The following is a 25,363-nucleotide window of genomic DNA, read 5'->3' on the forward strand; positions in this document are numbered from 1 at the left end:
CCAAATCTAGGCAGTCCTGATAAAATAATAAAAAGTTTAGTTCTGAATACAGTAGCTACTTTGGGAATTGGGAGTGCTGGCTCCACCTAGTGGCCAATATCACACACACTGCGCTCTGTTGAGGCTGTATTTAATTTTGTAATAGGCCGTTAATGTCCTGGGGCCGGCTGAACTAATTTAGGTCATTTAATTATACTGCAAGGCCATTCATTGCAGTGCCATTACTTTGTCTTTCTACCATTAGGAGCAGCTGGTGTGGAGAGATTCTCAGTCTGGTCCTGCGTTCTCTGCAGTCTGGCGCGGTTTAACGCTTACGCCTCATACACGTGCGGCTTCTGTCACGTACCATGTGCATTCATGAACGCTAACATGCACACAGCTCTGTATGAAAAAACATATGAACGAGCCCACTGATTATCACTGGCTGTCAGTGCAAATGCGTTTTTGCATTGCATAAAAACTGCCTTGTGTAGTGTGTACCAGGCTGTAATGAAAGAGGCTCTTTGCATGCAGGGCGAGGCTGTGCCCGCAAGTAGTGGGGGAGATGTACCATGTTCATTCAAATAAAGTTACAGGGGGGAAAAGGGAAGAGTTTTGTTGGTTTTGTAATAAAAGTGACAGTGTAACATTAAATATTTTTTTTGTGTGTGTGACGTTTTAACCCCTATCAATCTAATTAACCCCTTGTGTCACCTGTACTCTATACTTGGCCTTAAAGAGAAACCATAACCAAGAATAGAACTTCATCCCAATCAGTAGCTGATACCCCCTTTCCCATGAGAAATCTATTCCTTTTCACAAACTGATCATCAGGGGGCTCTGTATGGCTGATATTGTGGTGAAACCCCTCCCACAGTGTGATGTCAGAATCATGGTTCTGACATCACAGTGTGGGAGCCTTGTTGCATTGTGGGAAATAACAGCTGTTTCAAACTGTCAAAAAAGCAAGCAGCATCTCCTTCCACTGACATCACCTGCCAGCAGTAAAAAATGTCACCATTGCCTGTGAAATTAAATAATACTTGGAAAAAAAATACCCAAAGAAAGCCTAGAATGTCCTGAAAAAAATTGTAGATATCAGTTTGATGGCATAAAGAAAAAAAAAAAAGTTGAGGGGCGTGGCTTGACGCCGTAAGGAGATGGCTGCCTGAACCAGAGCTCCCGCACAGAACCCGTCTAAACCTGCATTTTTAAGCTTCGTTTTGGCCCCCAACTGATATGAGAAGCACCAGAAGCTCCCAAAGCACCCTCACAGACCTGAAACTCCCTCTATCACAACAGGGGAGAACCGTTCCGGAGATCTTCAGAACTCAGAGACACGCTACCCAGCCGGCCAAGATGGCGCCGGGAAAGGAGATGGACACTAAAGCCGCTTCCTCTTCTTCCTCCACTCCTTCAGAGGCCTCTCCTCATAGCTCAAAGGTGGGTGAACGACCTTCTACCCTTGCTGACATACGGGCGATGGCAGAGGATATTAAAACCTCGCTGCACGCCGCCATTGCAGGAGTACGCGCGGAGGTGGCCGCAATAGGGGGCCGCATGAACGCATTAGAAGCCGCGGGCACTAAAAGAGATGCGCAGATCTCCGTGCTCCACCAGACAGCGGTCTCACATAATACTTTGTTAGCAGCCCACTCTACACATCTCGAAGACCTCGATAACAGAGGTAGAAGAAACAACATTAGGGTGAGAGGAGTGCCGGAATCGGTGACGGCAGAGAATATTAAAAAAGCGCTGTCGGCCATCTTTAATGGCCTGCTTGAAAGGCCTCCTGAAACTGAGATAAACTATGTCAGAGCTCACAGAGCCCTGAAACCGCGTAATATTGACTCAGAAAAACCAAGAGATATTATCTGCTGCCTGGAGTCCTTCCCTCTTAAGGAGGAAATTATGCTGGCCTCCAGAAACCAGGAGGAGATTCTGTTTAATGATCACCCTATTCATTTATACCAGGACTTGTCTCCTATCACTCTGTCTAAAAGGCGCTCTCTACAACCACTGCTGAAAGCTTTGAAAGATAAAGGCTTAACTTACCGCTGGGGATTCCCGTTTGCGTTGTCAGTCTTTACCAATGGCAAGATGTTCTTACTCCGCAACTCGGCTGAGCTGGGAGAGTTCTGTGCAGATCTAGGCCTACCTACTCTAAAGATCCCTCCATGGGAGGGCATTTGCCTGATTCCGGGACTGGATACTATTACCACCGCCCAGAACTACAACTCCGAGATGACACATTCCCAAGCAGGCCAGGACGAGGAGTCCAGGCCAGAACAAACCCAAGCCGGGGAGCTGAGTCAGGACCAATCTGATGGGGACTGAACTTTTCTGGGCCAGCATAGACTTTCGTCCTGCACGGTCCCTCTGAGGTCTCGTGTTTATCACCTGGGTTGGTATTAGGTGTTCACATAAGTTTGCTCTCTGCAAAAAGTTTTGATAATGACTCTTCTGTCTACTACTCAGTACTTTCACAGTTCCCCATGTTACCCAGGTCTGCGTGGAACGCTCCTTACCTGTATTTAAATACTTGATTAATATGTTATCTGTTAGATTTATTGCCGGTAACTCAGTAATATGTTTAGCTAAAGTTAGAAATTATACTCGGCTATTATCATGATAACTATAGCTAATACGTACAGGTTGTGGTGCTTTTGCATTAATACTACTGGGGCCTAACTATTACCTCCACCTCTTTTGTATAATTAGACGGGTTATGCGGGTTACATGGTTAAATTGCTACTTGTCTGTTTATAGATTGTCAAGTACCACCCTCCCGCCCAGTGTGTATTGATTGCACACTGACCTTTTGATCTCCCACTGAAGTCCAGGAGCGACCCCCCAAGTCGTTCCTGAGCGGGTTTATTTTTAGTTTAACTGTTTCTGCCAGTAAAATACTCAAATTCTCCCATGTGCCAGACGATCTTTGCACTTCTCATATTTCCTCTTCTTTCCTATATTCTTCCTAATCTCTACTGTCCTAGAACATATCCAGTCGGCCCCCACTGGATCCTGTCTGTCACTCCTAGACGTCTACCAGACATGGCAAGGCAATCACATGATGAAAACCACAATTCAGGGTGGGAATACTTGAAGTTTGCCTCCATTAATGTAAATGGGATCAACACACCTGAAAAAAGGACGGTGGTGTTTGACCACTTAAAAAAAGAAAAAGTAGATGTTGCTCTCCTGCAGGAGACCCATCTGAGATCACAACATATTCCTAAAAAATTTCACGCTGCCTTCCCTATAGCATTCCACTCCACTTCTCCTACTACCAAAACTAAAGGAGTTTCCATCCTCATTCACAAGCGTATCCCGTTTGTAATGCAGGATGTCAGACAGGATCCAGAGGGTAGATATCTATTTGTTAAAGGTATGATTGGAGAAAGACAGTTCACCTTCGTGGCATTATATGCCCCTAACCAACACCAACCCACGTTTATGAAGTCAGTGCTTTCAGAACTTTTAACCTTCTATGGAGGTATTTTGATCCTGGGTGGAGACCTGAATGTCCCACTCAACCCCCTTCTAGATTGCTCTAATGGCTCATCCTCCATCCCATATAGAGCCTTGAATGCAATTAAGACTAGCTTACAGGGGCTGACCCTTCAGGACACGTGGCGGATCTCACATCCTACGGAGAAAGATTTCACCTTCTTCTCTCCTTTACATAATAAACATACCAGAATTGACTACCTCTTTCTGTCTCAGAGAGACCTACCAATGATATCTGACGCCTCCATTGGCACAAAAATTATCTCAGACCATGCCCCACTATTTCTTCATCTCCGCTTCCCTAACAAAGCATCCAAAACTTGGTGCTGGAGGCTGAACCCAAATCTGCTCTCTGATAGCGGTAGAAAAGAATCAATCTCTAATATACTTTCTGACTACTTGTCCGCCAACTCGGGTCCTGAGGTTTCAGCCCTTACGGTTTGGGAGGCCCATAAGGCCGTGGTGAGGGGAAACCTAATTAGATTAGGCGCAAAGCTAAAAAGGGAAAGGGAGGAGGGCATCATTCAGTTAACATCTGAGGTAACGAGACTAGAGTCCTTACACAAAAGGTCACTAGCCGTTCAGACCCTCGACGAACTGAACTCTGCTAGGACCAAACTCCACCATCTATTGTTCTCTGAAGCTAGGAGAAAGATTATGAACGGTAGACGCATATTTTACGAATCCGGCAATAAATCAGGAAAATACCTGGCGAGAGCTTTGAGAAAGCAACAGATATCTTCCCAAATTCCATCAGTGATCAACAAACAACAGCGCAAGCTGGTAAGATCTGATGAGATAGTTGAGGAGTTTAGTTTATATTACAACTCGCTATATAACTTGCGCTGTGGAGAACTTGATCCAACCCAACAAACCAGAAGGCAAAACCTAATCTCAGAGTTTCTTGCTAAATACTCCAAGCCTCTAGAACTAACAAACTCAGACAGAGAAGATCTAGAAGCGCCACTATCGACTGATGAATTCCTGACTGCGGTTAAAGCCCTTAAACCAGGGAAGGCGCCTGGGCCGGACGGGTTCACCTCCCAATACTATAAATCCTTTAGTAGCATCCTCGCCCCTGCTTTCGTTGCAGCCTTTAACACACTCTCGCCGGGTATACATCCGTCAGGGACGGATCTAGGGGGGAGCAAGCGGGTCTCTTGCCCCAGGTGCAGTTTGTTGAATTCTTAAAAAGGCGGCAAAATGTGGATGGGGAATGGCAGTTTAGGCGCCAAAACCTGACCTTGCCCCAGGCGCAACTTGGGGCAACTTGGTCTAGATCCGTCCCTGACATCCGTCCAGACAATTTCTGGAAGCTCATATTGCCGTGATTCCCAAACAAGGTAAAGACATTCAAAGTTGCTCTAATTATCGCCTGATCTCACTCTTAAATCTGGACGCCAAGCTCTTAGCAAAGATCTTGGCGAATAGATTACTACCACACATTCCTAAACACATTAACCTGGACCAAGCGGGCTTTGTCCCAGGTCGAGAATCTAAAGATAATGTCATGAGGACAATAGATGTTATCTCACATGCTAAAAAATCAGTTAAAGGGACCTTCATATTGTCCACAGACGCTGAGAAGGCCTTTGACAGGGTGGCATGGGATTATATTCATGCCACCCTGTCACGCCTCAACATTGGTTCGGCAATGGAGGGCTGGATTGGACTTTTGTACTCAAACCCCTCGGCTAGAGTGAAGGCAAATGGGGTGCTATCCGCTCCACTCCCGATTACCAACGGCACTAGACAGGGGTGCCCCCTCTCCCCTCTGATTTACATACTCACCCTGGAGCCCTTCCTGAATGCAATCAGAGAGGATAAGACAATTAATGGGTTGTGGATTGGTAATACTTACCACGTTGTAGCAGCTTTTGCGGATGATTTACTGTTCTATCTTAAAGACCCGCTTATCTCCCTGCCTCGTTTGATCAAGAGATTTGAAGAATTTGGAGCAATATCCAACTTACGCATAAATTTTAACAAATCCCAAGCCCTCAATGTATCCTTAGATACTGAGATAGTTCAAAAATGCCGCTCCTCATTTGCCTTTCTCTGGGCCGAGAAATCATTGCGATATTTGGGGATAGAGATCACAAATGACCTCCACAAATTATTTGAAGCAAATTTTACACGAATTGGTGAGGTCCTTAAGGCAGATCTCCTGTCTTGGGGCCAGAAGCCTCACTTGTCTTGGTTTGGCAGGATGGCATCAGTCAAGATGAATATATTACCCCGATTCTTATACATCAGCCAGTGTCTACCAATTACCCTTCCCGCTTCCTTTTTACGTACGCTACAAACCCACATTGATAGATTCATTTGGGGCCACAAACCACCCCGCATTAGACGCACTACCTTATCTCTCCCTAAAGACTCAGGGGGAATGAGTACTCCAGATCTGTTCAAGTACCATCTCGCTTCCATTCTGTCAAGAATAGTGGAGTGGGCAAACGCTACGACCCCCAAAAAATGGGTTCTCATTGAACAGGAAACTGCTAACTGTTCGGCCCCCACTCTGGGGTGGGCTGATACCCCGAGCCAGATGGTTAAATCCTGGAACAATCCTTTGCTTTCTACTTCAATTAAAAGCATGCGGAAATATATCCCAGCACTCGGGTTGTCAGCCTTCCCCAGCAAACTCACTCCACTCCTAGATAACCCGAATTTTTTGTCAGCAGCGGATATACCATTTTTGCAGAAATGGCCGAAAGACAGCTGCCCGAGGGTTCTAGATTTCATAGTAAACGGACAGGTGAAAAACATGGCTGAAATGCAAACCCTTAGGACAGATAAAAAACTTACCTTTTTCAGTTTTTCCACATTCGCTCATATATTAATTCTCTAAAGGGTAGATTTGATTGGACAAAATCCCTAACACCCTTTGAAAACTTGATTTTATCCCCAGCCCCACATGATCATCTGATCTCACAAATATACCAAATTTTGCTGATGTCATCCTGTCCTGAGCGGTTGAGCTTTCAAGGGAAGTGGGAAAGGGACCTAGGTCTTACTCTTAGCAAGGAACAATGGCAAAATATCCTTACCTTCAACCACAAAGGATCCCTAAATGTCTCCACACAGGAGACGGGATACAAGATTTTGACCAGGTGGTACAGGACCCCCAGTCTCCTACACAAGATCTTTCCATCTGTCTCAGATTTGTGCTGGAGATGTGGTAACCAAAATGCAGATATACTACATATGTTTTGGTCCTGCCCCTCCTTGGTCAACTTTTGGGAATCCGTCCATAAATTAATAGAAAAGATTACTTGCTCGACCTTGGTCTTTAGCCCAAGTTTCTTTTTATTGCATGATACACCTACCCCAATCAAAAGCTACAAAAAATCCCTGACGATACACCTAGTAAATGCAGCAAGAGCCCTCATCCCCTTACACTGGAAGTCCCAAAACCCTCCATCAATTAAAGCATGGTTACAGAAGGTTAATACAACTGAGCTTATGGAAAGATTGATTCTCCTTTCAACAGACCGGTCAGACCAATATGCTATTACCTGGTCGGTATGGACAGAGTTTCAATACTCAGATGAATACAAGGAGCTGATAGCTTAATGACTCTCCACTCTTTTCTGGTACTGTCTCTCACCCCTTCTCCTTTCTTTCTTTTCTCTCCTTTTCCCTCTCTATTTCCTACTCTCTACTCCCTACTTGACGTGATGGCACATGGGAGATATATATATATGTGTGTGTATATATGTGTATAGGTATATATGCATAGGCAAATAGAATACCACATATTATTGTATCGCTTTCAACATAGCAAGGTTTTTTTTATATACTCTAAGTCCGGTTATGGCTCCAAGGTGAACAGAAAATTTTGATGACATAATGTTCAACTGGCGTCTTTCTGCCTTTTTGCCTTGTATTAGACTATAAGTATACTAGAATGTTAAGCTTTACCCTATTTTGTATATTTTACCCTTTCGGATATTTTATACATTGTTCTACATGTCTGTATATTAGCTTGATTTTGCTAATAAAATTTAATAGTGAAAAAAAAAAGAAAAAAAAAAGTTTTTGTTTGATTATTGATAGTGGCAATGATGGTGGATATGCCAAAATTGTCAGGAACCTTAAAGGTAACCAGAGACGAAGCACCCTTGTGTATTTTACCATATAGATCAGTGGGAAGAAAACACCTACCTTACTTTGTTGCATTCTGCACTGCACAGCTTGTTTCTAATCAGCCCTGATAAAATCCCAGACTGAGCATTCAGTCTGGCTTTGCTCAGGAATTATTATAGCTCAGTCTGTGTTCTCTCATGTCTTTTCAAGTCAAAGCCTGCCCCCTGCTGGCTCTGCTTAGGAGTCATTATAGCTGACTCATTATAGCAAAGCCAGACTGAATGCTAAGTCGGGGATTTTAATAGGTCTGATAAGAAACAAGCTGTGCAGTGCAGAATGAAACAGAAAGCATGGTATGTTTGCTCTAATGTTCCCACTGATCTATATGGTAAAATACATGAGGGTGCTTCGTCTCTGGTTCACTTTAAAGCAGGAGGATTAACCATGTTATGCCAGGAAAAAAAACTTATATAAGTAGATAAATAGTTGATCTACTTACATAACACATGTATTTTACTGTCCACATTTTGATTTCAGTGAATGTTATATAGTAAATGACAAGAATTCTGTTCCTGGTGGGGGCCATGTCTTTTGCCCACAGTTTAGGCTAAATCCTGATGTTATTGCTGCCCTTTACTTTTTTTTTTCTCCTCCAATCGCTGAGTAACCTCAGCCTTGCTTGTAAACACAAGTGAGCAGGGCATCAGGTTTCAGCTAGGCAGGGAAATAAAAGGGAAGAGGAGGAATATATTATAGATAAAAAGACCCCCCAGCATGCAGCTGAATGGCAATGGCTATTAAAGGGCCAGTGCTCCTAAGGTATGTGATAATTCCAAACCATAACAGCAGAAAAAGTTTTGAATGCAGGATTAGCATCTTTATCACTTAATACTCAGACCAGTTGCAGTTGAAATTTGAAAGTGAAAATTGAAAAAAAAAATGTATTTTTGTTTTTTTTATATTAACCTCCCTGGCGGTATGCAGTTTCTGAGGCTGCATCCACGGGAGGGATTTTTTTAATTCAATTTGCTTTAGCCTTTGTAGCTAGCACTAGGCTAGCTACCATTGTACCCCCCCGCACTCTTCTGATCCCCCCCGCCCCCCCCCCCCCCCACCACCGCTATACGTTATCTAGCCGCGATTCCGCAAGAGCCGCAGCCTCCCCAATGAGCTTCAGTCGTCACTATGGCGATGATCAGACATGATGTCATGCGCTATCCCGATCCTCCCCATAGTGAAGCCTGGAGCTGATTGGAGAGGCTGCGCCATCTTGGGATCGGGGGGGGGGGGGGGTTTATGTATAACGACGGCGATCGGGGGCAATAAAAAAAAAAAGCGGAGGGACTTGGACAATGGTAGCTAGCAAAGAGCTAGCTACAAAGGCTTAAGCAAATTTAATAAAAAAAAATCCCTCTGGGGGCAAAGAAATTCTCTGCGGCGGCTACCCCGAGTGTAGGTCAAGGTTACCGACAGGGAGGTCAGTGAGCCACATTGTTGGCATGCATTTTGAATGTGCTATTGAGATCCACTGTGTGGTAAAAATGGTGCTCGGTTCACCTCTTAGATGAAGAGAGAAATGTAAATAATTACCTCAGTAGAAGGAAGGCTCTGAATCTCCTGTCCCCCTCGCTATTCGTGTGTGAGGACCCCCGAAACTCTCAGCTACGGCCCTTCATCATAGTGTTCCTTTAAAACATACATGTCAAACTCCGGCCCATGGGCCAAATCTGGCCCTCAGAGCCATTAAATGTGGCCCTCAAGTGGTTTCCCCACTTTGTATTTTGTTTGGCCCACTCTAGACCACCAGGGAAGATATATTGAAGGTGAAGCCCTAGATCCCCGGGGAAGCCATATGGGGGAGGTAGGAGGAAAGCACTAAACACCAGGGAACTGTACAGGGGGAGCGATGGGGAACCACTAGACACCAGGAAACTGTATGGGGGAGGGAGGGCCACTAGACACCAGGGAACTGTATAGGGAGGGAGGGGGCCACTAGACACCAGGGAATTGTATAGGGAGGGAGGAGGCCACTAGACACCAGGGAACTGTGTGGGGGAGGGAGGGAGGGCCACTAGACACCAGGGAACTGTGTAGGGGAGGGTGGGGGCCACTAGACACCGGTGAACTGTATAGGGGAGGGAGGGGACTACTAGACACCAGGGAACTGTATAGGGAGGGGGTCACTAGACACCAGGGAACTGTGTGGGGGAGGGAGGGCCACTAGACACCAGGGAACTGTGTGGGGGAGGGAGGGCCACTAGACACCAGGGAACTGTGTAGGGGAGGGTGGGGGCCACTAGACACCGGTGAACTGTATAGGAGAGGGAGGGGACTACTAGACACCAGGGAACTGTAAAGGGAGGGGGTCACTAGACACCAGGGAACTGTGTGGGGGAGGGAGGGCCACTAGACTCCAGGAAACTGTGGGGGGGAGGGAGGGCCACTAGACACCAGGGAACTGTGTAGGGGAGGGTGGGGGCCACTAGACACCGGTGAACTGTATAGGGGAGGGTGGGGGCCACTAGACACCGGTGAACTGTATAGGGGAAGGAGGAGGACCACTAGACACCAGGGAACTGTATAGCGGAGGGGGGACCACTAGACACCAGGGAACTGTATAGCGGTTGGAGGGGGGGTTGATTAGACACCTGAGAACTTTACAAGGGATAAGGGTGGCCAGTAGACATTGAGGTTGGCCTGTGACTAGATCCCAGTGTACAATTTTAGCCCACTTTGTATTTGAGTTTGACACCTACATGCTGTAGCCCTGTGGAAAGAACGAAAGAAAGGATTTTGCATAAAATGCACCACCTGCTGTTTGCCGGCGCAATCACTACAGCCATCGCCTGGGTCATATCAGGATATAGTAATGGCTAGTGAGTGCGGGATTGCCAATGATCGCTGCTCATCGCAGCCTTTAGTAAATGAGGCACGCGGGAGTCGCGAGTATATAAAGCAGCTTTCCTCTGATTGAAGGGGACGTGTTAATTGGTTTTATCTGTAACTGTCAGCAGAGCTACTCTCACACTACATCTCGGCAGTAAACTTCCTGTGACGAGCGGATGACCGCCGGTCGTATTTTACTCTCATTGAGCAATATTGCTGCTCACTCACCGCGGCCAATTAACAAAGAGCTGAGTGTATCGATTCCTGCGCGTATTATGAATGGAGGGGGGAGGGCATGGCGCTATTTGTCATTCTGATAAACGTGTGTGTGTGTGTGTAAGGGGGGGGGGTGGGGTGTATAGATATTTCCTGTTGGCTGCATTACATTACAGAGAGAAATAGCTGGGCTTAAAGAGGAACTGTAGGGAAAATAACATTTAATAAAATTGTTTATTTTTTACAATATTCAGTTATAGATCAGTGAGGGCTCATTCACACTTGAGCGTTTTGCAGGCGATTTTGGCAAAACGCTCAAACTCTAGCGCTTTTGAAAGCGCTAGTGTAATAAAACCCTATCGGCCCGTTCTTACTTGGGCAATTTGTGCTAATTGCCGCAATCGCCCAAAATTGCGAAACGCAAACACGCAGCCTGCACCATTTTCAGAAGATTACCCGGCGATCGCGTTTCAGTGCTATAGAAGCGCTAAACGCGATCGCGGAGAAATCGCTGCACTCTCCAGTGATTTTTCTGTGTAAAATCGCAGAAAAATCACTCCCGCAAAACGCCAGCAAAAATCGCCAGCGGTTTCGCTTTTAAGTGTGAATGGGCCCTTAGTCAGTGTTTGCCCGTTGTAAAATCTTTCCTCTCCCTGATTTACATTCTGAAATTTATCACTGGTGGTGACATATTTATTGCTGTCAGGTGATCTCTACGGAATGTTTGTTACTCATACATCCCAACTTTTTGCAATAATAAAAAGGGACACTTTGACACTCCCCTGCCACGCTTCTAATTGCACCCATGCCCCACCCCCTCATCATGCATACCACAAACACTTCATCAGCAAAAGAGTGAGTTTTATAATTCATACTACACCGGTCCTCTCTCTCATCATTAGTTTTCCTTCTTTTTAACATAAGAAATGTATCAATTTAAAGGATGTGAATAAAGTTGAATCGGTGAAACACATTTTTCAGTAGGATATATTAACACAGATCTGTACAGCAGTCCTGAAAGAGGGACATATAAAGGCTAAAGCGGAACAGGGGGATTTGCTACCCAAAAAAGGACTTTCTTTCCAAAAAAGGGACAAAATGCACTAAGTCATGAATGTGTGGGCAAGACCACGCCCCTCCTAGATTGCACTCCCATAGCCTGGAGCATTCTGCACATGCGTAGTTTGTAAAGACTTAGGCACATTTCCACTTGTGCTGTCAGTGGAAGGAGATACTGCTTGCTTTTTTGGCAGTTGGAAACAGCTGTTCTTTCCCACAATGCAACAAGGCTCCCACAGTGTGATGTCAGTACCATGGTCCTCAATCAAGTATATCAGCTCACCGTGTTTGCAAGGAATCACGCTCTTTTATTGAGCCATTATATCCACAAAAGTAGCCGAGCATTGTTTTGGGGGCATCGCAGGGTCCCCATTTATCAAGGCATGTGGTTACCAAATACCAAATGATTCCTTGCAAATACGGTGTGCTCATATACTTTATTGCTGACTTTGTTGCGTGGCGTAGCCTATGCCACAATATCAAGCACCCAAATCTTGATGACTGGTGTGCCCACTCACATTATTCATACATTAGACCCATGGTCATGGCCTCACACTGTGGGAGGGGTTTCACCACACTATTAACCAAAGAGACCCCCCCCCTGATGATCCGTTTGGGAAAAGGAATAGATTTCTCATGTGAAAGGGGGTATCAGCTACTGATTGGGATAAAGATCAATTCTTGGTTACGGTTTCTCTTTAAACTGCGCAGAAGCGCCATCCAAGAGTCACACAGCCGGGGCCATGCAGGTGCAACTTACCATGACTTGAGGATCTTTCAGAGGGGGCAGCAGCACACTGGAGGGGATGGGAACCTCAGCGAGGGATTGGAAGAAGCCCCAGGTAAGTTAAAGGGAGTCTGAAGCAATTTATAAAAAACTAAACAGATGCTCACCTAAGGAAAGAAAAAGCTCTGGGTCCTATATAGCCTTTCCTGTTCTCCTGGTCCCCTCGTTCCCCCGCAGGCTCCCCCCTTAGCAGTCGGTCATGGACTGCTCCCTTCCGGCTTGGGCTGGCTTCAGCAGTCTTTGGAAGCACTTGGGCTTCCGCAGACTGACCGATGTGCACGCCCAAACACCCCCTCTTGAGCCCTCATGCGTGCACAGTGCAGAGCTGCTGGTCTTTGGGAACCCGAACGCTGCCGAAGTCTCCCGCAGCAGGAGATTCAAACAGAGGAGCTTGCGGGGGAACGAGGAGACCAGGAAGGCTCTGTAGGACCCAGAGCCTTCTCTTTCCTTAGGTGAGTATCTGTTTTTTATTTTTAAAGTTACTTCAGATCAGGGGTATAACAATAGACCCTGCAATGGATACAGCAGCAGAGGGCCCCCGGGGGGGGTGGAGGGATTTTCTTTTCCCTGTCCTGAGAGACTGACAACTAAGGGCATAGAGAGAAAAACACTTTCTGCTCTCTGCACAATTGTTCTAATGACTGCATCTGCTCAGCTACTGATGAGAAATCATACAAAGTTTTGTAGGCAAAGATTTGTAGACAGTCCCTATTCAGTGTAGGTCTTGTGTACAGCTTCTACTCCTCCCCAAGTACTGTGTGCTGTAGTGATGCTGAGCCAGTTCTACTCCATCAGAGGAGGACAGAGTGAGTGTAATAAGCTGAGGCTAAGCGCACACTCATCGGTTTTCTGTATGCATTTTCTACACACCATGTGCTTGATTCACTAAACTGTGACTGATATCACGGTCTCGCTAGCCATTTTTGCGTGAAAATTCACCTTTGTGCGGGAACATTTGCGATTGTGCGTGAAAATGTTATGTGCGCAAAACGCTAGCACGACCGTGATATCAGTTATCACGGTTTAGTGAAGCAAGCCCTATGTGTGTCTGTATGTGTGAAAACGTGCACTTTTTATCACAGAAGCTAATGTAATTGATAGAAAAAAATCTGTGCAGTGCTTCACTGCTGTCAATTTTTATCAGCATGCGGAAACACATTCAAGTGTGCACTAGCCAACTGATATCATCTCCCTGATATACATTCTGACATTTAACACATGGTGACATTTTTACTGCTGGCAGGTGATGTCAGTGGAAAGAGAAGCTGCTTGTTTTTTTGGCAGTTGGAAACAGCTGTTATTTCCCACAATGCAGCGAGGTTCACAGACAGGAAACTGTCAGGACCATGGTCCTGACATCACACTGTAGGAGGGGTTTCACCACAATATCAGCCATACAGTGCCCCCTGATGATCCGTTTGTGAAAAGGAATAGATTTCTCATGGGAAAGGGGTTATCAGCTACTGATTGGGATGAAGTTCAGTTCTTGGTTACGGTTTCTCTTTAAACTGCACTTCTTTCCCTCACCTAGGGTATCATTAATATAAGTACACTAACATGTTAAAACATACCTTCCTTAGGCCCGGTTCACATTAGCGGTGGCTATCCGGAATAGCCGTGCCGGAGCCGCACCGCATGCTGGCCGGACGAAACGGACGCACGGCATAGCAATGTAAGTCTATGCCAGGGTTCACATGTGTCCGTTTCGTCCGGACCGGAGCCGGACCGGATCCGGACTCCGGTGTCCGTTCCAACATGCGCTATTTTTTGGTCCGGCTCCTCCGGCAGCCGTATCCGGGGCGGAGCCGGACTGCACCATCCGGCCAATGGAAACCAATGAGAACCGGAGAGCGCACAACACACTGGCAAAAAATCCGGATGTTCTACCCCACTTCCTATGAGGATTGTTGCGGCGATATTGTATCGGGGACACATGGGCAACCATTTTGGAGTGGAGCAGCACGAGCTGGAGATGTTGGCAGCATGTTGGAGGTGGAGGTGAGTGCTAAACAGCGGAGGGCCTGATTCCACAGGTCCCCCTTCTGCTGACCTCCCAGACCCCAACATTTTTTTTTGTTTTTATACAGGTTGTTATCTCTTTAAGAATCCGGATCCGGACCGCAACCGTGTTCATACCGCACGGAAACCGTATGCAACCGGACCGGATCCGGACAGGAACCGTACGGTTCAGGTCCGATCCGGCTCCGGTGCGGTCCGGACATCCGGTGCGGTTTTTGCAAAACCGCAAGTGTGAACCGGGCCTTACTCTGGCTGTTCATGTCCAGCTTATGACAAATGAGCATTCGATTGTTACTTGCCCCCCCCCCCCCCCATCTCCTGTTCCCCCCCTCTCGTCCTGCACAAACGCAGCATTAACAATGGCCAGCCTGAGCGACGCACAATACACGGAACACGCTGGAGGTTAAACCGATTTTAAGCTCATTAATTTCACCTCTTTGTTCAGCTTTCATTTTAATTGCTGTGTGTAGGAGGGGAGGAATTTGTAAAAAAAATCATATTATATTTGCATAATGCCGAGTAGCCGGGCAATTAGAAGCGGCTCCTCGCGGACACAAAGGTGCCGAAATCCGGAGCCCAAACACACATTAATCATTCCCTTTAATAGAGGACGAAACGCGGGAGAATTTTATTCTACGCCGTTCTCTGCGCTGACACGTTTCTTTGTGACCTGTGAAACGCGTCGGTGTTAATAGATGGAGCGTTCGTCCCGACGCAGCGATCTGAACATCTGTTCACGACCTCTCCAGGTAATTCATTCCATCTGCACCGCAATGTCCTGCAAGGCTGCAATTACTTCAAAGACATACACCAGATTTTTCTGGATGAAAAATGAGTAAAGGTGTTATTATTAAAATTATAAAACACAACCGAAATCTTTCAGGCTGGGTTCATATATGATACAGCGGATAAATCCTGCGTTTTCCGCAGGTGTGTGTGAGTAATGGGTTTTTCATGCATTTTGCGTTTCGCAGTTGCGAATTGCAAGTGCGTTTTTTTGTGTTTCTATGCGGTTTAATGCGTTTGCGGTTCGCTAATGTAAAACGTATCTGCGTTTTGTATGCGTTTTTTTTAAATTTATGCAAATCACTAGGAAGACAACAGGAAGTGGAAACGCATCAGAGATCTTTACTTTTTAATTAAAAACACAGCAGAAAATGAATGAAAAACGCAACGGATGTGCGTCACCATAAACGTTCATTATGTGTGTTTTGGCTGTCAGCCTGCATATTATGCAACACTACCAGCGTCTGCAGAACGCTTACTGTAAATCACAGGTGGAACGCTGGTACTTCTGCGTCCCACAGAATAACATTGCTGCATAAAACGCATGTTTCCTGCTCCGCAAGTGTTTCTGCCATGTGTGCACCCGGCCTCAGGCAGCGAGCACGCTTGGCCTTGCGATTTTGTTCACTGTTTCCTGCTCTCTGTGCACTTCGTGATTTTTTTTTTCAGATTGCAGTGACATACAATTAAATACAAACATGCGAGAAAAAGCTGAAAGCCTTCCATATTTTTAACATGAGGGAAAAAAGTGTAAAAGGAGCACAAACATGAAAAATATTTGATACCCGAGCAGACCATTGGCTTCAATGACAGCGGTATAAATCAAGTAAATGTGCTCCCTGCCTTATCTGCTGTCATGAACTGAGGTGGGAAGAGTGTTGTGAAATTACAAATTCTATTGTTTTGGGGTTTTTTTTAATTTATTTTTTTTATACTTCCAGCCCTATTACACTTAATGCTTTGCTATGCATTGCGTTTTAATGTGTTTTTTTTTCTCCATATCAGTGCATTGTGAAAAAAACTTCAGTTTTTCAGTATATAGTGTGAAATAGGCCATAGGGAAACATGGACACTGGACTGCACATCAGTTGTCCTTTCAGTTACAACTAACAGCACTGGAGGGCTGGTGCACACCAGAGCGGTTCTGAAGCGGTTTTTAAAACGCTTGCGGGGGAAAACCGCTTGGCTAATGGAAGTGAATGGGCTGGTGCACACCAGAGCGGCTCGTATTTTCCACAAACACAAACTCAGGGGCTGCAGCATTTTTTAGATTTCTGAGGCGTTTTTGCCTCAATGTTAAAGTATAGGAGAGTGGAAAACCGCTCTGAAAAACGCTAGATCAGAGCTGTTTTTCAGGCGTTTTTGTTACAGTAGCTGTTCAGTAACAGCTTTACTGTAACAATATATGAAATCTGCTACACAAAAACGCTCCAAAACACGCTAAGTATGTTTAGAAAATCTCTCTAAGGGCCCATTCACACCTAAAAGCGCAAAACGTTTTGCGAGAGTGATTTTTCTGCGATTTAATGCGAAAAAATCACTGGACACTGCAGCGATTTTTCCGCTTTTGCGTTTAGTGCTTCTATAGCTCTAAAACGGGATCGCCGGGAAATCCCCTGTGAATGGTGCAGGCTACATGTTTGTGTTTGGCGATCTGCGTTAATCGCCGGCGATTAACGGAAATCGCCCAAGTAAGAACGGGCCCATAGGGTATTATAACGCTAGTGCTTAAAGAGAACCAGAGACGAAGCATCCTCATGTATTTTACCATATATATCAGTGGGAACATTAGAGAAAACACCTACCTTGCTTTCTGTTTCATTCTGCACTGCACAGCTTGCTTCTAATCAGCCCTGATAAAATCCCGACTGAGCATTCAGTCTGGCTTTGTTCAGGAATATTTATAACTCAGTCTGTTCTCTGGTGTCTTTTCAAGCCCAAGCCTGCCCCCTGCTGGCTCTGCTCAGGAATTATTATAGCTGAGTCATTATAGCAAAGCCAGACTGAATGCTCAGTCGGGGATTTTATCAGGATTCATAAGAAGCAAGCTGTGCAGTGCAGAATGAAACAGAAAGCAGGGTAGGTGTTTTCTCTAATGTTCCCACTGATATACAAAAACCTCTAGCGTTAGCAGATCTGCTCGAGGTTTTTAGTGTGCACTGGGCCATAGTGTATAAGGACCCAGTCTTCTTTTCTTTTTTTGCTTTTACCCAAATACTGTATATTCATATAAAAATATCAAGAGGCATACAAATGTTTAGGGCTATATCCAACTTTCATTGTTGTGCTATGGAACAGCCTGCAGATCCCAAAACGTAGGACATTGGGTGTATAGTGGAAATCACACAAGACGTTCACATAATGGCAATGCGATTTATCCCAATCGCAATCAAGCTGGAAGTTTTGAATCAGGATGATACCATTTATTGGCTAACTTAGAGATGGATAAACAGTGAGCTTTCAACTTATAAAAAGCCTTCGTCGGACTGCATGCAGCTTTTTTTAATGCACTTGTAAAAAGTATAGGAACACAGAAATATTGCATAGCAACTTGCGTTTCTGTGCGATTTTCTTGCCATCCAGTTTTTTTCTAAACCTTCAGCGTACATTGAAGAACGCTATCACACCGTGCAATCTGTCCAAATGCACGCTAATCATGTCGCAGTCGCATCCAGGGTGAAGCAGTCCTTAGTTTATAAAGAGGGGAGGTTTTGGCCATGTAGGGTTGCTTAGATTTGTATCCGCTGGCCAGGGACTCACAATGTTATTGATAAGGTTTGGCTGAGGCTGAATGGAGGAATTGGGCACATCTGCTGCAGATTAACCCTCTGGGCGATACAATTATATCGCCCGGGAGGTGGCGCAGCACTATTTTTTGTAAATTTTTTATTTTTTAAATCATGTAGCAAGCCCAGGGCTCGCTACATGATAGCCGCTGAGCGGCGGCATCCCCCCACCCACTCCGATCGCCTTCGGCGATCAGAGTAAGCAGGAAATCCCGTTCAGAACGGGATTTCCTGCTGGGCTTCCCCGGTCGCCATGGCGACCGGGCGGGATGGTGACGTCATGAACGTCGTGACGTCGGAGGGAGTCCCGATCCATCCCTCAGCGCTGCCTGGCACTGATTAGCCAGGCTGCGCAAGGGGGAGGGGGGGGGGGGGGGCTGCACAGCACGGCGAGCGGCGGCGGATCAGCGGCGATCGGAAGTTACACGCAGCTAGCAAAGTGCTAGCTGCGTGTAACAAAAAAAAAATTATGCAAATCGGCCTGAGAAATCCTCCTGCGCGATATACCCCGAGCTCAGCTCGGGATTATCGCTCAGGAGGTTAAAGGGAAGGTTCAAGCAAAATAAAAAAACCAGAAATGCGTAAAAATGTATGTATTAATGTTCCTGCACTAGCGGGAATGCGTAAAAATGTACGCAATGCGGCCCGCCGACCTCCGAGGTCAGCAAGCTGCCAACGGGGACTGGAGCAGCAGTGAGTGACTACGAGGGCACAGGATGGCTGCATGGGGCTGGTAGAAGCAGAACTAGCTGGTGGCGGGGGACTGGAGCAGCAGTGAGTGACTACGAGGGCACAGGATGGCTGCAGGGGGCTGGTAGAAGCAGAACTAGCTGGTGGCGGGGGACTGGGGCAGCAGTGAGTGGCTGCGAGGGCACAGGATGGCTGCAGGGGGCTGGTAGAAGCAGAACTAGGGTTGCCAGGTGTCCGGTTTTACACCGGACAGTCCGGTTTTTGTGCGCTGTGTCCGGTGCAAAAAGGCATGCTAAACCGGATTATTAAGTTGTCCGGTTTAGAGCCCCCCCCCCGCAGCGCAGGAGGAGAACAGCGCAGCAGAGAGAGAGCTGGGAGCAGCGGTGGAGAAGGGGGGCAATCTCCCCCCCGTTCCCTCACCTTAGGGTGCTCTCTCTCCCCCGCTGTCTCCTCCAGGATGATGTGCAGGCTGGCGAGTGGCTGCAGGCGGAACTTACCTCTGTGTCGCTCCAGCGCCGGAAGTTCGGGTCCCGCAGCCGCTGAGATTCGACTCAAAAAAGATCCGGATCAAAGATCCGAATCATTCATGAGCCGGACAACACTAATCAGTCTGAATAGTGTTGTCCGGCTCATGAATGATTCGAATCTTTGATCCGGATCTTTTTTGAGTCGAATCTCAGCGGCTGCGGGACCCGAACTTCCGGCGCCTGCGACACAGAGGTAAGTTCCGCCCGCAGCCACCCGCCAGCCTGCACATCATATTGGAGGAGACAGCGGGGGAGAGAGAGCACCCTAAGGTGAGGGAAGGGGGGGGGAGATTGCCCCCCTTCTCCACCGCTGCTCCCAGCTCTCTCTCTGCTGCGCTGTTCTCCTCCTGCGGGGGGGGGGGGGGGGGGGGGCGGGGGGCACCTGGCTACCTAACCTATTCTGGGCACATATAGCCCCTGGCTACCTATTCTGGGCACATATAGCCCCTGGCTACCTATTCTGGGCACATATAGCCCCTGGCTACCTATTCTGGGCACATATAGCCCCTGGTTACCTATTCTGGGCACATATAGCCCCTGGCTACCTATTCCGGGCACATATACCCCCTGGCTACCTATTCTGGGCACATATAGCCCCTGGCTACCTATTCTGGGCACATATAGCCCCTGGCTACCTATTCCGGGCACATATAGCCCCTGGCTACCTATTCCGGGCACATATAGCCCCTGGCTACCTATTCTGGGCACATATAGCCCCTGGCTACCTATTCTGGGCACATATAGCCCCTGGCTACCTATTCTTGGCACATATATCTCCTGGCTATCTATTCTGGGCACATATACCCCCTGGCTACCTATTCTATGCACATATACCCCCTGGCTACATATACTGGGACATATATACCCCTGCCTACGTATACTGGGACATTTACACCCCTGCCTACATATACTGGGACATATATACCCCCTGGCTACATATACTGGGCACATATATCCCTGGCTACATATACTGGAAACACTGGCTGTTTGTCATTATGTGCATTTAGTGGTGAAAAGCTGTCTCTTTTGTGCATTTACTGGTGAAAAGCTGTCTCTTATTATGTGCATTTACTGGTGAAAAGCTGTGTCTTATTATGTGCATTTACTGGTGAAAAGCTGTCTCTTGTGCATTTACTGGGGAAAAGCTGTCTCTTATTATGTGCATTTACTGGCGAAAAGGTGTCTCTTATAATGTGCATTTACTGGTGAAAAGCTGTCTCTTATGTGCAGTTACTGGTGAAAAACTGTCTCTTATGTGCACTGGACCAGTACTACTGGTGAGGACAGTTAGTGACATGGCTATGTACTCTGTAATGTGCTGCAGAAGATGTCAGTGCGATATAAATACTATACATTTTTTTTTTAAAAAGCCCATTGCTTAGCCCCACTCTACATAAAAGTGCGCTTCTGACTCCGCCCCTAACTCCACCCCTAACTCCACCCCCTGTCCGGTTTTCTCCATCAGCCGACCTGGCAACCCTAAGCAGAACTAGCTGGCGGCGGGGGACTGGAGCAGCAGTGAGTGACTACGAGGGCACAGGATGGCTGCATGGGGCTGGTAGAAGCAGAACTAGCTGGCAGTGGGGGACTGGAGCAGCAGTGAGTGACTACGAGGGCACAGGATGGCTGCAGGGGGCTGGTAGAAGCAGAACTAGCTGGCGGCGGGGGACTGGAGCAGCAGTGAGTGACTACGAGGGCACAGGATGGCTGCAGGGGGCTGGTAGAAGCAGAACTAGCTGGCGGCGGGGGACTGGAGCAGCAGTGAGTGACTCCGAGGGCACAGGATGGCTGCAGGGGGCTGGTAGAAGCAGAACTAGCTGGCGGCGGGGGACTGGAGCAGCAGTGAGTGACTACGAGGGCACAGGATGGCTGCATGGGGCTGGTAGAAGCAGAACTAGCTGGCAGCGGGGGACTGGAGCAGCAGTGAGTGACTACGAGGGCACAGGATGGCTGCAGGGGGCTGGTAGAAGCAGAACTAGCTGGCGGCGGGGGACTGGAGCAGCAGTGAGTGACTACGAGGGCACAGGATGGCTGCAGGGGGCTGGTAGAAGCAGAACTAGCTGGCGGCGGGGGACTGGAGCAGCAGTGAGTGACTCCGAGGGCACAGGATGGTTGCATGGGGCTGGTAGAAGCAGAACTAGCTGGCGGCGGGGGACTGGAGCAGCAGTGAGTGGCTACGAGGGCACAGGATGGCTGCATGGGGCTGGTAGAAGCAGAACTAGCTGGCGGCGGGGGACTGGAGCAGCAGTGAGTGACTACGAGGGGACAGGATGGCTGCATGGGGCTGGTAGAAGCCCCAGGTAAGTGAAACTCGTTTTTTTTATTTTGCTTGGACATTCCCTTTAAAGCGGTATAACACCCTGACATAATATTCAATAAAAACATGTTTTCCTACTTTTTATATGCCATACGGTTATCATATTTGCATTTGTGCATAAGTATTATTATTCATTTAGAAGTTATAGGTTTCCAAAAGTACAGTTTTTTGCTTTGTGAGCTGACTTTGCATTGTATTAATAACTGGTTTTATTCATTGCTGTTTTGCAGGCAGACATGCTTTCAGTGTCTCTCTGTATCCAGCAGCTTCTCCGCAGTCAGAGAATGTGTCACATTCCTCACTTGATACATTCAGGGCTCGTTTCCACTATCGCCAATCCGCATGCGTCCAAAGCATGCGGATTCACACATGTAATGCAAGTGGATTGGCCTGTTTCCACTGTAGCATTGTTGAGGTGCGTTTTTTTCAGCGATGAAAAAACGCACAAAAGAGCCGCAGAATTTGCCTGCGAGTGGAATGCATGCGAATCGCATGCAATGTATTTAATATGCGTTTTTTGCCACGAATTCGCATAGGTACCAATGTAAATTCACACAGGCAGTGACATGGTTAAAATCGCATATACCCTCACCTATGCGAATTCGCGGCAAAAAACGCATGGGGAATCGCATCCGCATGCGATTTCATCAGCGGTGGAATCCAGGCGATTCCGCACCGCAATAGTGGAAACAAGCCCTCAAGTAAACACAATATAACATTATCTGAAGTTTGGATGCGGCAGCATTTCACTGCACTGAACTTTCAATTTCTGTGTGTAACCCTTCCAATGCTGGTCTAGTAAAAAAAAAATGCTGGTTGCGTATAATATGCTGTAAATAATGTTTTAGTGCAAAAGATGAAATGCAGGGGTATATTCCACGTAAGAGACCTGGAATCATCCACAATTTGACTTTTCTCTAGTATTTCCTTTGGCAGGCAGGGTGTATCTGTAGTGTGGAATAGTATTCTATAAGTTCGCGAACCGCAACAGACTTCAATGGGGAGGCGAACTTCAAAATTTAGAAACATTTCTACTGGCTAGAAAAATGATAGAAATCATGTTTCAAGGGTTCTAATACCTGAAGCTCCGCCCTTCTCCCTCCTACTGGAGGGAGGAGGGTCTCATCTGCCAGGGAATTATAGTATTTCAAAAGCCAGCTTACATACCATGGCTGGGGATTGTACCCAGGTCTCAGTGTATGGTAGGTAACTAACATATCCATTATACCACCAACACTACTAGCTGAAACTAGCCTAGCATGTACCATTAATGCTCAATCCAATAGAAAAATTAGACAAGACAAATAACATTTATATCACACTTTTCTCCTGGCGGACTCAAAGCACCAGAGCTGCAACCACTAGGGCACGCTCTATAGGCAGTAGCAGTGTTAGGAAGACTTGCCTAAGGTCTCCTACTGAATAGGTGTTGGCTTACTGAGCAGACAGAGCCGAGATTTGAACCCTGGTCTCCTGTGTCAGAGGCAGAGCCTTGTACAAACCCCTCCCCCCCCCCCCCCCCCCCCCCCACACACACACAGCTCTGTACAGGACCGGTCCCTCCTCCCGCAGCTCCACACAGCACCGCTCGCTCTCCTGCAGCTCCAAACAGAACCCCCCACAGCTCTACACAGCACCTCTCCCGCAGCTCTGTACAGCCGGTCTCGTCTCGCAGCTCTGTGTATTGTATATATATGTAGTGACGTGGATTGAGAGAGACGCGAGTGAGGCGGCGTGGGCTCATGGATCGGTCTCTGTGCAGAAAATCAATGCCTCTGCCTCTGATAAATCTCCAGCTTTTATTTTTTGCTGTGAGTGACTCGCCAATCAATCTTCCAGCCTCCAAACACGCAGGGAAATTAGGGGGATTCGCTAAGTGCTTTCTTGGCCTTCAGCCACGTCTTCGTTAGTGACGGAACCTCTTAATTGATGACTTCAAATACTGGAGACGAGACAGGTTAACCCTCCCACTGCCGCGCTGTTGTTCTGTTTGTGCTTGGCGGGGGGTGCAGTACTGAGGTCCTGCACGGTGGGGGAGGGGCTCCTCTGTTATGGAGTACATGAGAGCTGACCTTACTATCTCTTTTCGCCCAGCCAATTAAAGAGGAACTCCAGCCCCAGAAGAAAACTGTTTTGCACAGAGCAATAGTGGAATAGTGATATATATTTTATTGAAGTTGTCCCCTATATGCACTGTTCCCCAACCCTGTCCTCAAGGCCCACCAACCATGCATGTTTTGTATAAATCCACAGAGATAGTTAATCAGCTCTGCAGCAACACTAAATACTCCACCTGTGATTGTGTGTGGTTTCCTGCAAAACATGTACTGTTGGTGGGCCTTGAGGATAGGGTTGGGGAACTCTGCAATACTGTACACTTACCCTTTGCTTACTGTCCTGTAACACAACAGAACGTGAGATAAGTGATACAGCGACACAGATCGCAATAAACCTAATGCTAGGTCGGAACCCTACCTCACTATCACTGAAGTTCCTCTTTAACCACTTCAACCTGTGGGTTGTATTCACTTTAAAGACATAAGCAATTTTCCCCTCTAGTGCTCCTCACATACATTCATTCACCAATACATGTATCATTACTTACCACACCTAAATGATCTATATCTTGTTTTTTTGTTTTGTTTTTTTCCTTTTGTGGCTGATAATGGCTTTCAATAATGACTTTATTTTCTATGCATATTATAGTGGCACTGTACCACCAACACTACATGCTGAAGCCAGCCTAGCATGTACCATTTATGCCCAATCCATTTATGCTCAAAAATACAATTCTGCGGAAAGCGGTGACCATCCCTACTAGAGAGAGAGAGAGAGAGAGAGAGAGAGAGAGATGAATCTACCTGACTATCTGGGGTTCTCTTTGGACAACTGTTGAACACAAAAGGCAAGGCCATGCCTGGCTACAAATCCTTAAGCAGTGGCTGGATGGTGTAACGGTTAAGGGCTCTGCCTCTGACACAGGAGACTAGGGTTCGATTCTCGGCTCTGTCTGTTCAGTAAGCCAGCACCTATTCAGTAGGAGACCTTAGGCAAGTCTTCTTAACACTGCTACTGCCTATAGAGCGTGCCCTAGTGGCTGCAGCTCTGGCGCTTTGAGTCCGCCAGGAGAAAAGTGTGATATAAATGTTATTTGTCTTGTCTAATTTTTCTCTTGACAACTGTTGAACACAAAAGGCAAGGCCATGCCTGGCTACAAAGGCGTTATGGTGTAATGGTTAAGGGTGCTGCCTCTGACACAGGAGACCAGAGTTAAAATCTCAGCTCTGTCTGTTCAGTAAGCCAGCACCTATTCAGTAGGAGACCTTAGGCAAGTCTTCCTAACACTGCTACTGCCTATAGAGCGTGCCCTAGTGGCTGTAGCTCTGGCGCTTTGAGTCCGCCAGGAGAAAAGTGTGATATAAAAGTTATTTGTCTTGTCTAATTTTTCTCTTGGATTGAGCATAAATGATACATGCTAGGCTAGCTTCAGCTAGTAGTGTTGGTGGTATAATGGATATGTTAGTTGCCTACCATACACTGAGACCTGGGTTCAATTCCCAGCCATGGTATGTAAGCTGGCTTTTCAAATACTATAATTCCCTGGCAGATGAGACCCTTCTCCCTCCGGTAGGAGGGACTTCGTCCAGGTATTAGATCTCGTGAAATATGTTTTATATCATTTTTTCCATCCAGTAGAAATTGTTCTAAATTT

This window comes from Hyperolius riggenbachi, chromosome 7 (genome assembly GCF_040937935.1).
Source record: "Hyperolius riggenbachi isolate aHypRig1 chromosome 7, aHypRig1.pri, whole genome shotgun sequence".
In the NCBI taxonomy this organism is placed as follows: domain Eukaryota; kingdom Metazoa; phylum Chordata; class Amphibia; order Anura; family Hyperoliidae; genus Hyperolius; species Hyperolius riggenbachi.